Below are 14,540 nucleotides of genomic sequence, written 5' to 3'. Positions count from 1 at the left end.
CACACACACACACACACACACACACACACACACACACACACACACACCATGCACACATTAGCGGACAGGTGAGTTCAACAGCAAACCAAGAGGGCTGATGGGATGGAAGCGAGGGGAGGCGCAATCTCTGTCGTGAGCGTTAGTCGCTGCCTTCGCCGCTAACGTTCTGGTATGAGTCGCTAAAACCACGGTGAAATCTTGCTTGGCCATTGGATGTGCTTCTCGCTGTTTACCAAATTCCAGGTTAAAAGGACTGACATTTCGCATATTCCCCACAGATGAAAACGTCAAAAGAAAATGGGTATTAGCAAGAAAAGACCTGATCTGGGAGCCTAAAAAAGGAGATGTGTTGTGTTCAAGGCACTTTAAGAAAGATTTTGACAGAAGCGCTCCAAATATTAAACTGAAACCTGGAGTCATACCTTCTAATTCCCCATCTCACTTATAGGGGAAAAGAGAAAAGCTTCACTGTAGGAAAAACTTCACCCTCAAGCCCTTCCAGTCACAAACCACAGCCACCACCTTGTTGGTGCTTCCTCGTGTATGGAGGAATTCCAGTCCCAGGTCATTTTTGAGCATAGCTACAGTGTAATGGACAGTCCAAAGAAATTTAAGCATAAATTAGATCAAATGATCAGTGAGCTAGGGGATACCAAGAAAAGTCTGCGGAATGTTTTAGACGGAGAAAAACGTTTCCAAAAATCACTGAGGAAGACAATCAGGGAATTAAAGGATGAATGTCTCATCTGCCAAGAAACAGCAAACAGACTGGAAGTTTTCTGTCGGGAGTGATGTCAGGAGAGTATGAACTATATTTCATGAAATAATTTCACGTTATGTTCTACCTAAAATTGATATTGGTACAGCTTTCCAGAAAATGATCACCATCATTAAATAATATCCGTCAGGGCTTCCCTGGTGGCGCAGTGGTTGAGCGTCCGCCTGCCGACGCAGGGGACGCGGGTTCGTGCCCCGGTCCGGGAAGATCCCACATGCCGCGGAGCGGCTGGGCCCGTGAGCCATGGCCGCTGAGCCTGCACGTCCGGAGCCTATGCTCCGCAGTGGGAGAGGCCACAACAGTGAGAGGCCCGCGTACCGCAAAACAAAACAAAACATATAACATTTATTTAGCAGTTGCCACATGCTAAGTACGGTACTAAACATTTTCATATTTTAACTCACTTAATCCTTACCACCCACATCCCTAGGAAGGAGGTATTTTTATCCCCATTTTATACACAAGGAAATTAAGGCACAGAAAGGTCGGTCAAAGGTCATACAGTTTGTATGTCTTGGAGCCAGAACTGCAACCCAGGCCATGTAGCTTGCAAGCCTGTGCAATTAATTTCTAGAATATTCTACAGCTCTGTGAAGAAAGCTATCAACCAAGTGGCAATATATCCATATTTTACTGCATGTACAAGAGATCATGTCAATCAAAACCTATGGTTGATTACCCGCAAAAAATGGTTGCAGTAAATTTTCCCACTCCTCTGTACTTGGCCTTTGCAATGCGGCTGCAGCTCCTCGCATGAAGAAGCGTCTTCTTCTCAAGTCCTTGAATCTGGGCTTGGCCATGTGACTTGCTTTAACCAATGGGATATTTACAAACATGATGCAAGCAAAGGCCTGAAAAGTGCCTGTGCCCTGGAACTTGCTGGAGACATGGGATGACCACCACGTGGGCAAGCTAGGCCAGCCCCCTGGGAGCTAAGAAACACAAGTAGAGGCCCAGCCAACCCAGCCATCCCAACAGAAGCCCTTTAAATGGGTGGTTTGAGAATGATCTGCAATGTTCTCTTCCTTTGCCTTCTAATGCCTGGTCTTTTCGCTGATCTGTTCACCAAGGCATGGTTGAACCCTCCCTATATGCCTGACATTGTTTTGTGTGCAGGACTCTGTACGTATAGTGTCATGAGAAGAAATGTGTCTCCCAAAAAGGTATGTTCAAGGTCTAATCCCCAGTACCTATGAATGTGAACTTATTTGGAAACAGACATAACCAACGTTCCAGAGATGCAGAGACAGACACACTAGGAGAATATCATGTGGTGACAGAGGCAGAGAATGGAGTGATGCCGCCATAAACCGAGGGCTGCTGGCAGCCACCAGGAGCTGGGATTGAGGGCTGGAACAGACCCCCCTCAGAGTGGCCAGAAGGAACTAACCCTGCCAACGCCTCAATTTCATACTTCTGGCCACCAGCACTCTGGAACTATCAATATCTTTTGTTTTAAGGCACTCAGCTTGTGGTACTTTGTCATAGCAGCCTAGGAAATTAATATGTATATATATTCTGGGAAACACAGAAAAAGAACCCGGGGAAGAAAGAAAGATCACAAAATAAGAAACTGAAACTGAGATACAGATGGGAGGAGGTGCAGTCACTTCTGGCATAAAAGTGAATGAATCCCTTTGCTAACACCTATCCTTCTCCGGGGCCCACTGTGGCTTTGCAGTCAGCTGCCTGCTTGCCTGAGGGCCAGGAGAGCCACCCTGGACACCTTGGGAGAGCAAGGTGCTAACCCAGCTCCTAAGGGAAACTTTACATCCCAAGTGGGCTTGTCTTTCTTCCAGCCAAGACATGCCTGGCAGAAATTCAGGAGAAACAGGCTTCTTCAGAAGGCCTGGTCAAGACACACTCCTACTCTAGCAGGTGGTGTTAAGGCAGACATCTGATCTGTAGCTCTTCGTCTGGCCTACACCCAAACGTGCATCCTAGTTAATAAATTACTCCCAAAGAACCCCAATGTCCTTGTGACGATCCTCAGAGCAGAGGGGTCTAGGCTACACAGGGCTGCCTGACAGGAGTACTGGGGTGTGGACTGGGGGGATAGGACCATGTGGGAGGGAGAAATCACAACAGCTCCTTCCCAGCCCAGATCTCTGTCTTTGCCCCATCCCACCTCCGGGTGTTGAGTCCTTCTGGAACGAGAACTAATCGCCCAGGGGGATCCCAGGTTCCACACCCCTCAGCCTTTCAAACTGTTTCTTATTCTAATTCCATCCGGAGTGTCCCATCTCACCTCCCACCACTCCCCAAAACCCCAACAATCAAGACCCCTCACTACCCCCTAATTCTTCCAACATCATGGCAGCCTTGCAGTCAACTCTACTCTGGGTGCCTCACGGCACTTTGGAGTCTCTCTCTGTTGGTTGACATCTTTTTGAAGCCTGATGAAAATAACCAGCTGAACAACCTCGAAAGTGTGTGCGTGTCTCCCCTACGCCTTTCCAATCACTGATAAATACCCATAATACTGAGAAAAGCTGGCTCACCTGTCTCAGCCTCTTCCTCTTCTAGTTGGGGGACTCCAGGGAGCGTTCTTAAAGATTAGTACTCACGTCAACAGGGACTTGTGCTGCTAAGACCCTTCGGTGCTGCCTTCGGCACAGATCTGGTCCAGTTCTCAGACTTCTGCCCTGGCTGTTGGCCTGGTGGACCCCACAGCCCTTGCTATGCAAGCAGGAGAACCAGCTAAGTCCGACACAAATACGAGTGGTCGAAGTTTGCCTACAACCATTTCCCCACCTCTGAGGTGCGCCCTGGTGGCGGTCAACGCACAGCACGAGGTGGTGCCTATGCTTTCAGCACCACCTTCCCCCCCTCCCCCCCTCTGTCTCAGCATCGAAGTCCAGCCGTTGCCCTCCACACCCCAAAGGAGGGAGGTGGTGAGAGGCAGAATTCACCTCTCCGATCCCCACTTAGAATCAGGCACTGCATCTGATTCTTTCACACCCATTGATTCCACTGGTCCTTGCCTCAATCCTGCTCCAAGTACTACAAGATTATTCCCATTTTTTAAGATAAGGAAACTGAGGCTGAGAGAGGCACTGTGACCTGCATATAAATCCATGCACCATATAGAGCAGAATTCGGATTTGCTTCCCAGCCAGCCCTGCCCCAGAGACAATGCTCTTTCAACCGGACCATAGAGGCCTCAGCTGCAGGCCAGTCAGCGTTAAAAGTTGCCACTTACAGACACTCAAAGCCAATCAGCAGCATCACTGTTTTGCCATAGTCAGGCAGGCAAGAGCCAGAAAAATCCCTGCAGCTGTGGCAATTCTGCTGCACAGATTCTCTGTGACCCACTTCGTCCCCACTGGCCAATGTCTTGCATGGCTGTCCTCTGTTCCTGGAGCTCCATGAGACAGGGTCTCTGGGGAACAGCGCACCAACTGTACCCATGACAGCACCCAGCCCTCCTGCATCTCCACCTGCTGTGCCCGACCCCCAACCTGACCTTCCTATCCACCCCTTCATCCTCCCAGCTGGTGCTCTGGCTTAAGTAGAACAGGTTCCCCAAGACACCTTGCTGGGCGCCAACTCAACCTCACAACCCCAGTGAGTGTGTGTGCAGAGAGAGAGAGACAGAAAGGCAGATAGGCAGATAGACCGTGGAGCTTTGGGCTGGGCTTCAAAATGGATGGAAGGACTTATTTACAATCTTGAGATTCCTGGACCACAGCTTGGTACTCAGCTCCTCCCCTTTCCCTGCTACGATGCAGGAATCACTGCTGAATGTCTACCTTCCTAGCTTCAATGCCTCCATCCCATCTGTAACCTGCCAACTCCTATGGAACAAGCTGGTCTGGTATCTGAATTGAGTGGAACCTGGATGGGGGCTTGAAATTGTTAGTGAGTGACTCCAAATCAGGTCTTAGGCTTCGTCTATGCTCTTTCCAGGTAGTGGGCTTTATCACCCATTACTCTATGCGACTTTGCTAAACCCAAGTACAGCTCCGGTATGCTCCAAGCCCACCAGCTTGGTACCGCCATTATTTTCCTATTTGCCGCTGTAACAAATCACCACATACTTCGTGGCTTTAAATAACAGATTTATTATCTCACCGTCCTAGAGGTTAGAAGACCACATGGGTGGGCAGAGACGGTCCTTCCTAAGGCTGCAGAGGAGGATCGCTTCCTTGTCTTTGCCTGCAGTCCTTGGCTTGTGGCCCCTTCTTCCATCTCCTCGCTCTGTCTCTCTCTCCTTCCGTCCCCTGCCCTCCTGCTCTCCTCTTGTAAGGACCCCCGTGACGACACTGGGCTTGCCTAGATAACCTCCCCACTCAAGCTCTTAACTCAATCCCATCTGCAAAGTCCTGACTGTCATGTAAGGTAGCATCATCACTGGTTCCAGGATTAGGACATGGGCATTTTGGGGGCCTACATGGGCACCCACATGTGCCATGACCCACAGAGGGCGCTGTGGACTCATAGGCCAGGAGCTGTATCTTCAAAAGTTTTGAACCTCACAGGGCCTTGTCCTTGAGGGACGTTTTGTTTTTTTTTAAGTGATTTTTTAAAAATTAATTGATTAATTATTTTTTATTTTTGGCTGCGTTGGGTCTTTGTTGCTGTGCACGGGCTTTCTCTAGTTGCGGCGAGTGGGGACTACTCTTTGTTGCTGTGCGTGGGCTTCTCATGGCGGTGGCCCCTCTTGTGGAGCATGGGCTCCAGGCTCACAGCCTTCAGCAGTTGCGGCTCGCAGGCTCAGTAGTTGTGGCACGTGGGCTCTAGAGCACAGGCTCAGGAGTTGTGGCGCACGGGCTTAGCTGCTCCACAGCATGTGGGATCCTCCCAGACCAGGGCTCGAACCCATATCCCCTGCACTGGCAGGTGGATTCTTAACCACTGCGTCACCAGGGAAGCCCCTTGATGGCCGTTTGACATATAGTGTTTGGATAAATGAATGGAGAGTATGTGGACTGAACTGTGTCCCTTCAAAATACAAGTATTGAAATCATAACCCCCATTAGCTCAGAACGTGACCTCATTTAAAGATAGGGTCTTACAGAAGTCATCAAGGTAAAATGAGGTCATTGTGAGTGGGCTCTAATCCGATCTGACTCTGTCCTTATGAAAAGGGGGAAACCTGGGCACAGACACACAGGGGGAGGCCATGTGAACAGGAAGACGGCCGTCTGCGAGTCAGGAGGCATGGAACTCAGTCTTCTCCCACGGGCCTCTAAGGAAGCCAGCACCGTGAAAGTCTACTGTTAAGTCCCCCAGCTTGTGGCGCTTGTTACAACAGCCCTAGCAAATGAGGGCAGATGATAAAGCTCTTAATTAGACAGCGCTCTGGTACATTGAAAGTAAGATTTAAAAAAAAAACCAAAGAAAAGAACTTGTCACTGGGTTCTGTGCCACCAGAAGTATTTCACACTAACTGTTAGTTTGGGGCCGGGGGAGGGGGCTTAGAGCATCATTTCCTAATCAGTGTTGTTGCCATCTCTGGTGCATGGAGATTAAAGCAAAGATGGCCGGGCACCTGCCCCTCTCCCAGTGAGGCGTTCTGGCACCAGGAGAGGATGCTGCCCCTCGGACCCCCCGGGCTCCACCCTGCACAGAGCAAGGCCAGACTGGAGGCAAACTTCTAAGGAGTTGCCAGGCCCCTCTGGTCCCTGGTCAGCCCTGCTGGTCTTCCTGTGTGGTCTCCACCTGTCTGCCGTCAAGTGTAACCCTCCCCCCAAGCCCAGAGCTCTGTGTGAGCCATCCACACCTTTATTATGAATTGTTTATTCTCCAGGGTGTCTGTGGCCACAAGTGACATCTCCAGTTAAGAGCAACAACTAAAAGAGTGTCCCCTGAGAAAGAATTGTGAGGCTTTGGACAGCGGTGGGGTAAAGAATTTGGGCGAGGGTAATCCAGTCATTGCAGGCAGGGTATGGCTTCCTCACAAGACCATCTTTGACATCTTGTAAAATGTTCAGGAAGGGATTTTCTCCAGAAGAAATTAGTTCAGGGTCATCTTATTAGAAATAGGTTAAGTATTTGCTGGAGGCCACCAATAAGATGGGTGGTCATTTGGTGTCCACGACCAAAGATGACCCCTCGCACTGCGCTGCCAGTGTGTTTATTAAAGCCAGTGAAAGGTCTTGATCTCTGGATGCCCCTTTATTGTGCATCTTACACACCAATAGTGGGGAATTACTTACTGATCAATTGTGGGGAAAATGATTAGCTCCCCTCCACCCCGGGCTAATTACAGAGAGCATCATTTAGGCAACGCCGTGCACACATGTGCAGCCCACCTCCACCCTGCCTGCCTAGACCGGCCGGGAGGCAGACAGCAAGTGCATTCCGGTGACAGCTGGCAAGCCAGCCTCTGGGAATGAAACATTTTAGCACTCCATAAATTTCTAACAAGGTTTCAAATTGCCGCCGTTTCCCTCCTCTCAGCTCTGTCAACTAGTGAAAGGGAGGGGAAAAATAGACTAATTAAATCTACAGTGAGAAAGTGCTACTGGTAAGATTGCTACTTATTAAAAATAATGAACTGTTAGGACCAATTTGCAAAGTAGGTGAAATTCTCCCCATTTCCCCTATATATAAAAACACATCCTTCTGATTGTATATGTATTGGGTATATATGGATATATATCAGAACGGAATATGATATATGACATTCTTAAACCTAATGGAAGGTGACACATAATAAGGTAAAACATTGAGAGACTATGTAACAATACTCGATATGAACACTGAGGCTTGATACCGTGTACAAAGTAGGTCATTTCAAATTCTTTTCCCACATGATTGTTATCACAAGAAAAATTATTGCCGGTGACGTACCAAATGGAGAGAAACACAGCCTTGAAAACCTTCCTGAAATGACAATTTCCAAGTTTTGATCACCATCGCTAATTTTTAAAATAACAGTAGCAATAAAGCTCTCTTCATTCTTTCACTCTCTGTTTTAAAAGGAAAGACAGTCAACTGGAGCTATGCAAGACTGAGGGGCAGGGCGAGCAAAGAGAAAGGAAAATAACTCACAAAGTATCTCACTGTCAACTAAAAAACATGTAAGCAGCTTGGTGGCGGGGGGTGAGTTCAGAAAAATAAAAGATAAAATTCTAAAGAATTTTACTCTGAGGAAAGCAACGTACCCTCCTGTTTCTATGAGCACAAGTTAAGTAACCGCAGCTGTCTTCAGCCTGTAGGTGTAGCTCATACAATAACTACCCAGGCTGCTATGTAGGGGACAGTATCGGACATGTGAATAGAATAGGGCAAAAACAAGGGCGCTGACAATCCTGTCGGTAACTCGGGGTCCAAATCCCTCTGAGCCAAGCGCACAGCCAAGCACAAAGCAGGTTCTGGAGAGCAAGCAGCTGCTGGGCCGGGATGACCAGTGCTGCCTGCCCCCGCCCACCGCACGTCCGACACCCCCTGCACAGGGCTCATCTACTTCACCTGATGCCTGCTTTCTTTTTCAGCCTGAGAAGGCTGACCTTTAGGATGACGTATATAAACAAACTTCTGCAGCTAGGACGGGAGGAAAATGCAGAGAAGAACATGCGCCCTATTTACGTTTGGGAAAATAAACAGTCCTTTAAAGTACCGGCCCAGATGATATTCACAACAGTGACCTCAGGATTAGAAATCTCACAACGGCTCCCGACTGAATTTCAGATGCAAATGATCACTTGGTATTAATTTCAGCCTTGCTAATGTTTGGTCCCGAGCAACACAGCTAATTGGCAGGAGGAACTGCCAGTTCTGCTGATGGCAGCCCCGTGGGACACTTGGGATCTTCTGAGTGGTAGAACCCACAGTCACTGGATAGTGTTAGCTTGCCAATCATGAACGTTGGTATCTCGCTCGCCACTCTCTCCCTTCCCCTCCCCTTCCCCCTCTCCCTCTCTCCTTCTCTCCGTGTGTGTGTGTGTGTGTGTGTGTGTGTGTGTGTGTGTGTGTGTGTGTTTCTACATATGTAGAGGTTTGGTGACAGGCACAAAAAGAAAAAAATTTGAGAATAATAAACAGTGTGATTAAGTGGAAAAGTACTCATAAAACACTCCAATGTTTACTGATAATGCCAAGCAATGTAAAAGTGATTCTAGAAATTCATCCAGGCTTTTAACCCATAGGCTGCGACTTCACTAAAGAAAACAAGGTCCCCCCGGGCCACCCTGCACCCAGATTACAGCTCGGGGCCACTGAAGGGGACCCACCCATCTGCCCCATTACTTTACAGTGACACTCCCAGTGGGGACTGCAATGCGATCATTCTGAGCACAGCATCGTAACATACATTTTCCCTGTATTTTTATCCAAATGTCCAGGTGATTTTATGGGCATCGTCTGATCTACTGCTTGCCACAACTGCATCCATCTTGTCTTCCACCAACAGAAACGATTATTCTCTATCTCTCCCAGCAATTCCTACAGGGCATAACCAGTAAGGACAAGACAAGTGACCAGCCAGCATTTTGGGCTTAATGAATGAACCCGACCTGAGTTTATTCTCATCAAACACAATTTCCATTTCCAGGTGTTTACAAGGTTCATCCAACATCACATGAAGGTCTTTTCCTGGTAAATTTAGAAATCCATCTGCTGCTAGAAGCACTGATGCACTTTGCTCACCAGATCTGGAAGTGTTTCAAGGTAAAAACAGGCTTCCCAAGGAACGTGTTGATTGTAATCAGAGCGAAGCCAGCAGTTACCAGGAACTGAAGTTGAGCGTTGAACCGTGGGCATGACCTGGAGGTATGGAGGAGCTTACGGAGAATGAGAAAAACTGCTTTTTCCTTGGAAAGGGAGGTGGAGGTCTATGTGGGATACAGCTGAAATTATCTGAAAGGGGACATTATCGGAGGGACTGACATTAAACATGGCAGTTAAAGATCTCCTTCAATGTCAAGGTGAAGTGTTTGGGGGCTGCAAAAGTAGACCTATCTGTAGAGGGTGGTTGGGGGATATTTGCTCACATGAATTCACTGGAGTCTCCACCTTAGAAGCTCGGGGGTCCTGCCCCTGCCCACTTCAATCTCCTCTAAGGCTCTGAGTGGCCACGAGCAGAGCCAGATGCCCTCCCCTGACCTGCAACATTCCAGAACAAACAGTGACATTTACATCCCTGTGATAAACTACTCGCTCCACCATAAATATTCTGAATGGTTTGAACTTTTGGAGTGGAACCTTCTAGAAAAGATGCTGTGGCATCTTAACTGCTTAAACTCCATTTTTCTTTGGGGAAATGTGAGCACCCTGGCCAGAGCCTCGCAGGGGACCTCAGCTATGAAAGCTGGCCCATTGCGCTGCCTCCGTGGGGTAGAAGAAAGCGAGTCCTGTGCTCCCGGAGCACAGAGGCTGAGTGTAAGCAGCGCCCGACGTCACGCAGTGAGAACCCGACAGAGGCCCCGAGTCCTAGGCTGGCCCCCTTCACTCACCCCTGGAGAGGTGGTCTTGCAGCTTTGTCCGGGCATCTTGTGTTTAGCCACACAGAACCCTGAGCTCTTTCGCAAGTCAAACCAAGAAACACCCTCTAAATTATACCCGTTACCTTCCTAGAAATAATAGTGAATTGTTACATAACTGGTCTTTGTTATCACAAAACAAACCACTTCCCTCCAGTTTTTCAGTTTCTCCTCATATTTATTGAAATATGAAAACCAAAGTTAGCATTAGTTTCCCATCCCTTTTCACCATCTCTTTCCTCTATTGGCAGGTTAGCGTCACAGTGTCAAGGCAGCATGGTGGGACTCCCAGCTCCAGCCCTAGGAGACCCATAATTCATGCATAAGTACCTCTTCCAAGACTGGGACCCTGGGATACAGGGATGGTCTTGCACCAACTTCAAAATTTGCCCACAAGAACTCGTTATGTGAGTTTTCTCCATGAAATCATAGCGAGATATTCTCAGTCACTGGTGTAGCCAGTTCAGGGCTGGAAGCCCTCTGCATCTTCTCAGCACAGTTGGGGCTGCAGGAGAAGAAATAATAGCTAACACTCAGCACCTGCAGCTGGCCACATGCTGCTCTAAACCTTCTGTGAGCACAAACTCACTTAATTCTCACAGCAGCCCTACAGGAGGGAGATGTTATTATCAACCCCACTTTCCAGATGAGAAAACTGAGGCACAGAACGGTTAGGTAAGCTGCCCAAGCCATACAGCTGATAAGAAGAGGCACAGAGCTTCAAACGCTGAAACATGGACAACCTAATTAGGAAACCTTTTTCACAGTTACTAAGAAGCAGGTAAAGCATGATAAACATGTGGGGGGCATAATTTCAGTGTAAAAAATAAAAGAAGAGGTAAAAAGTTGCCAAGTTGAGGAGCATACGAGGACCTGGGCAGTCTTTTCTTGTGGAAACCCCTAGAAGGATTTAGGGAAAAAAATTTTAAAGAGCAGCCTTCGAAGGGAAGGGAATGGAATAAACATAAGGCTGCATGGGGATGGGCGTGGGTGTCACTCCGGGGCTCAGGGCGGCAGTCTCCTGGCTAAACAGGGTGGGCGGGTCAGCGGATAGACACACTTAGGACGGATGTAGTAGGAAACGGCTGGCGAGGTGTGCGGAGTACAGAAGGGACAGAGGGGCTGCATCAGGAAAGGAGCTTTCATCAGCACGAGAAGCACGTGGCTCTTTTTTCCAGGCACCCTTTGAGCAGGTGCTGGACTGTGTGTCCTTCAAGGACCTCACTGCTCGCTCAGCTGCTGTCAGGATGCCGTTATGAACTGAGATGGGAGAGGGGGGGCTAGTACCGGGAATGGAAAGAAGTGAGGTCATCTCAAAGAACAGAGTGCCTTTTGCAGCTTTTCTGAAAGCTGGAGTTCTGAAAGCAGAACTCCTTGAAGACATGTACCCTGCTGCTCCCTGGGACCGTGAACAAGTTACCTCTCGGCATCAACGCTAGGTGAGAGAGGGTACCTCCCTGACCCCCTTTCTGCCAGGCGCACCTCTACCCACGGTTGACGGAAGCTACACCAGAACTTGCTCAGTTTGCTATCTCTGTCCCTCAGTGCCTCGTTCATTCCCATCTAAACTGCACCTCTAAGTAAATCAAGCACAAGCAAAGACAGTACGAAGGTATCACGGAGAACCCTGGACAGCACATTTTTATTCTCCATTGCTCTGGGTAAAACTCTGAAAACAATTTGTTTGATTTGTGATGCTACTGTTTCTGCCTCAAAAACTGTTTTTGATTTGGAAAGGCATTCCAAGTAGGTACACCGGAGAATGCAACCTAAAATAGCCAGGTGATTTAACTTTACATGCGTGTTTTATTTCCAGGGAAAATGAATATGTTGCATACAATGGAGAGAAAAAAATTGGAGACAGGAGTTCATGATGTCATCCTTATGTGAACATTCTTTATTATTTCATAAAATGTAACCATGTTAATGGAAAAGAGGCCATGAAAAATATTCATTTTTGCTACACGTGCTGGTAACCACAAAATAAGATGTATAGGAACTGATACCGAATTTTCATCAATAAGGATTGCTACTCCGTCCTGTTGTGTCAACACAAATTCCATTCCTCATTTTTGTTATTAAACGTTTTGTGAGTAATGGATGCAGAAAGCAATTCAGTGGTCATCACCTATCTCCTTCCTCTCAGTTAAAGGTATTTCAGACCTGCATCCTGTACCATCAGCTGGTCCCGGTTCTGTATGGAGCTCAGTCAGTTACAGGAACTGCCTCAGTCCTCCCTCAGCAGGAGCCCCGCCCCTCTCCGATGGCCTCTCCAGCCAAATTCCCTGCATCTCTCTGGATCACGTGACTCCCCTCCCCAACCGCAGAGAGCTGGAAGAATGGCGAGCATCTGATGTGCTGGGCAGCATGGTGCCATCTGTGGGTGTCTCTGGTCAAGCAAAGCGGTTGCCACTCGTCACGTATCAGGACCTCTAACAAATTCCACAACCTCACCGGATTACTGGCATAGTAGAAGCTGTGATGCCCCAGCACTGGGCCCCTTTTCCAAGCTGGGGCACCCATCTCCTAGCTGCTATGAGGCTCAAAAGCTCATGCCTCCCAGCTACCTCACCACCACCCCCCGGCCCAGAAAATTATCTGCCAAACAATAACCAGCTGACCCCACTTCTCCCTGACAGCCCAGTCAGTAACTGGCTGAGCCAGGGTTCAGAATGGTGACCCCCGCCACAGGTGCCACGAGTCCCGCAGGAGGGCACTGTGCCCCAGAGCTCTCCTGTGAGGTCAGGCGGCGTGCAGCCTCCCGCTGAAAGCATCCCTGACTCGCCTGGCTCCTCCCACAGCCCTTCTTCAACCAGCCCTGCGAGCACTTGCACAAGAACCCCCTTCTCAGGTTCTGCTTCTGGAACCAACTGTAGTAGGTTCCTGGGGCTGCCCTGACAAATGACCACAAACTGCGGGAGGCTTAAGGCAACAGGAATTCACTCTCTCACCGTCTGGAGGACAGAAGTCAGGAATTAGGGTGCAGGCAGGGTTGGTTTTCCTGGAGGCTCTGGGGAAGGAACCATCCCATGCCTTTGCTGACTCCTGGTATCTGCCGGCAATCCTTGGAATCCCTTGTTTGGTGGAGGCATCCTTCTGATATCTGCCTCCATCTTCACACGACTTGCTCTCTCTGTGTCCCTAAGGTCCAATTCTCCCTCTACTTTCTCTCATAAGGACACCAGTTCTCCAGACGTCCTGGATCTGGAGACCCTATTTTCAAATAAGGGCACATATCCTGAGGTTGCAGGCGAACATGGATTTTGGGGACAGTTCAACCCACTACACCAAAACTAAGGCAATTGAGCAAAGTACCTACAAGCCAAGGTTAGCAAGAGAAGGCATGGGTCCCCCCACCTTCGCTCTGACCCCATGGAAAGTCATGCTGGGCTCAGGTTCTACAATGAACATGCAGTGTGGCTGTGAATTTCAGGGAGGTCCCCTCCACCCTGCCGCTCTCCCTTCTAATAAGGCAAGTGTAAGAGCAATCCTGCACACAAGGGAAGAATCGGGCTACTGGGGCCTCAGGGTGGGCCTGTGGGATGCCAGCTGTTTGCCAGTTGTTTGGGGCTTGGGGATCCACTGGAAGCTGGATTCAGGTGCAACCCCAGTGGGAGGGAAGCCACTGGTCCCACAGGAGGCTGAAATCGGGGTGAGCTCCTCCCTCCCTCTACACACACTGGGGGAAGTCCCAGCTGAGACTCTGTCCGACAGGCAGGAGAGAGCTCCCAGAGCGCCTTCAGACAGTTGTGCTTTTTACACCATACCCTACAAGGACGTCAGCCTGGGACTTGGTGACGGACTGTGAGAGCTCTGCCACGAGACTATTCTTTCTCTCTCAGATTCTACTATAAAACGCAGAGTCAAAGAGCATCAGAGCGCTAAAGAGAAGAACAGGCAGTGTTCATAACGGGCAGTGAAGTCAGAGGCGTGTTGGTAAAAGCAGTTATGCCCAGAATCTGTGAGTGAAGTGAACAGCGGGAACCAGAGTGGAGGCCCATGAATTTCACAGGAGGGGTCAGTGAGACGACATGGGCTCCAGAGCCCCCAGGGAGCCTCAGTCACCTTCCAGTTCTAGTTTCCAGAAGGTCCACCTGCGTAACAGTTCCTTTCTTCCTTGATATCTGGTCGTGTAGCTGAGGATCCTAGCGTTCTCCCTACAAATGGATATTTTATAATAAACTCTCATCACTTGCAGTGACGTGAGTCAGTCTTATGTTAGTGCATTACAACGAGCCAACAGAATATCCCATAAAGTTAGGAGGATAAAGCTAGTCCAGTGCGTGCCACTACATTAAAAGCCTTACCCACAGAGCACCTTTACACTGAAAGCC

At 48.9% G+C, this 14,540-nt stretch overlaps 1 protein-coding gene and 1 pseudogene across 1 annotated transcript in view; one reads left to right on the top strand and one right to left on the bottom strand.

Moving 5' to 3' along the window:
- Window positions 1-822, top strand: part of LOC113623965 (THAP domain-containing protein 6-like) — a 2,210-nt pseudogene extending 1,388 nt beyond the window's left edge.
- Window positions 1-14,540, bottom strand: part of DSCAM (DS cell adhesion molecule) — a 759,198-nt gene that overhangs the window by 664,924 nt on the left and 79,734 nt on the right. The window lies entirely within an intron of this gene.

This window comes from Aethalodelphis obliquidens, unplaced genomic scaffold (genome assembly GCF_003676395.1).
Source record: "Aethalodelphis obliquidens isolate GAN/ISIS:26980383/991018 unplaced genomic scaffold, ASM367639v1 scaffold1, whole genome shotgun sequence".
Lineage (NCBI taxonomy): Eukaryota > Metazoa > Chordata > Mammalia > Artiodactyla > Delphinidae > Aethalodelphis > Aethalodelphis obliquidens.
This window is presented reverse-complemented; position numbering and strand designations above follow the sequence as displayed.